The 2,698-nt window shown below is 38.7% G+C and overlaps 1 non-coding gene across 1 annotated transcript; it reads left to right on the top strand.

Moving 5' to 3' along the window:
• Window positions 1-1,763: 1,763 nt before the first annotated feature.
• LOC145765800 (U6 spliceosomal RNA) lies at window positions 1,764-1,868 on the top strand. Its single transcript, XR_014288666.1, has one exon. It is a non-coding gene; the product is annotated as a U6 spliceosomal RNA (small nuclear RNA).
• Window positions 1,869-2,698: the final 830 nt, after the last annotated feature.

Genomic DNA, 2,698 nt, shown 5'->3' with positions numbered 1-2,698 from the left:
CTGACAACGACCTGTGCACACACACTTTAGGCACTGAAGAAGAACTGGTTTCAATTTTAGTTTCATTAACTATAAGTTGGCTAGTAAAAATATTACTTTTCATGGTCTTTTCACTTGTGTGTTGATCCGAAATAAAATTGATCGGCGATTATCGGCGATAATCAAATATTGCCTTTGGCGATAACGATAAACGATAACTGAAAAAATAATTGAGCGATAACGATAAGCGATAAAAATTTATCGCCGATAATGCCCATCACTGAATTGCTATTCGTCTAGCCCAGGGGTCACCAACCTTTTTTGCATGCGGCCACTTTGGCACTAAGGAGAACTGTGGCGGGCGCACTAATAAAATTTTAGGTAGGTTAACTCTTATACAACAAAAGAACGCATTTCGTACCCAGTATCTAGCGTTCTATGTGTTCATATTTAATATGTTAGAATCAGTGTTCTCTCTAAGGTGCGCAACTGAGCAAATGCGCAGTACCACCAGACTATTTGCGCAGTGAAATCTCATTCTTGCGCACTTGCAATTTCCAAATTTAAAAGTAAAATGATCTTCAACATTATTTTTGGACAGAACGCTTCTGCGCTTATTGCATTTATACCATGTGCTGATGCACATGAGCTCATCATGAGCATACAGTACCATTTTGTTACATCACAATCCTTTGTCTTTGCTTCACAAACACTCCACACTCGTGGATGCAACTAACTTTATTACTTAGCTTGCAAAAGATAGCCTATTTTCCAGTCGGAAACAGCTGATGATGAATCAGCTACCTACGAAGATTCAGCAATAAATATATTTAAGTGTATATACATTGGAAAACCACGAAAACAAGAAGAAACTATTTGAAGTAAATGTGTAATTTGTTCGCTTTTTATTAAACTTCTTCTAGACCAGTGGTTCCCAAACTCGGTTCACAAAGTTGGTAATTCATTTTAACTCAGCATTAAAATGCTCATGCTCACTAAATCAAATATTTGCTCAGCGTAAAATTTTCTTAGAGGGAACACTGGTTAGAATACTGCAGGAACAAAATAAATCGAACAACGCTACTGGCAGGCCAAGCTCCTTTTACAACACTTTTGACTTTTTTAACAATGCCTAATAAACGAGGCCATTTGTTTTGCGCACTTATAGAGAGGTGAGCTGCGGTTTCATCAGGCTGCATAGCCGAGTGGTGAGAGCCCTGGAACGGTAATCGAAAGGGCGCCGGTTCGACACCGCTCAAGAGCATGCGGCTGTGTCTATGGTAGGACACTTAAAGGCATGCCTGAAGGTGGACACGAATATTGGCTTCCTTGTCTTCCGGTCCACTTAATCTAAATCTTTAACCACCAGGTGTAAGCCTGGACACGACAAACAAAAAAATCAGGATATTCATCGCCAAGCAAGAGTGGTGTTGTCACTTCAATTCACAAAAGATATTTTGCAATTAACAATTTCAGTAAACAAGGAAATATTTGACACATCGCAATACAGGCAACAATAGTGATCTGCGAACATATCAGCAAAAAATAGGCTCCAATAAAAGGGAGAAAGAAACCAGGCACCATGAAACAAACGCTTGTGGAAATCACCGAAAAATCGTAATTCTATCGTAATTCATGAACAGTCTTCCCTCTAAAAAAGCAATGAGTTGGTTTTGATCTTTTTTGTGAGAGTCTACAAAACCGTCTTTCTTTGATTATTGACAACTGTCACTTGCGGTGCTTATCAGCGTGGCAAGAATTGTTGATTAACAATATTTTGCAGGACTTGCTTCGGCAGAACATATACTAAAATTGGAACGATACAGCGAAAATTAGCATGGCCCCTGCGCAAGAATGACACGCAAAAACGTGAAGCGTTCCATATTTCTTTAAAAAAAAAAACATTTTGCAGTAGGCCTACTAAGCTAAATATTTTCATAATACAATCAGAAAAAGTCTTTAAATTTATATACAATATTTTGCTAATTTATTATAAATTGAGTTGGCACACCGACCTATTTTGCCAACAAAAACTTACATAAAGAGAACCCTGCTCGCGAAACACAATAACGGTGAAACGCACACTAGTGTTTACATGACACCGGTATGCAAACTTAAAATAAGCAACCCTATGCTCACAGACAATTTCGAAATTCGAAAACAGACGTTTTACTCAACCACTGGATCAGTGTAGCTGGACATCGCATTGGAATAACTTTAAGCAACCCCCATCTAGAACTATAATCTGATTGGTCGGTGGGTGGAATCGTATGCCAAGCGAAAATATGCTTCCTGGAAATTATTTTTGCCTTCGTGCTCTTTAACTCCTCAAGAAAAGTATTTTTGGTTATACTTGTACGCTGATACCTTCCGCGGGCCGCAGCGATACAGCGTGGCGGGCCACATGCGGCCCGCGGGCCGCCAGTTGGTGACTCCTGGACTGTAGCCTACCTGAAAACATGTATAAAAACGATCGGAAACGGTATCAAAACCGAAGATATTTTTGAAAAAATGTTGACTAAAAAATGTTTTTAACTTTTAATTATCCCTAAGAGCAGTGATGGGCATTATCGGCGATAATTTATCGGCGATAATTATCGGCGATAAATTTTTATCGCTTATCGTTATCGCTCAATTATTTTTTCAGTTATCGTTTATCGTTATCGCGAAAGGCAATATTTGATTATCGCCGATAATGAATCGCCGATAAATTTTATTT

This window comes from Aplidium turbinatum, chromosome 2, assembly GCF_918807975.1.
Source record: "Aplidium turbinatum chromosome 2, kaAplTurb1.1, whole genome shotgun sequence".
NCBI lineage: Eukaryota > Metazoa > Chordata > Ascidiacea > Aplousobranchia > Polyclinidae > Aplidium > Aplidium turbinatum.
Note: the sequence above shows the minus strand (reverse complement) of the source record. Positions and strands in the feature narration are given on the sequence as shown.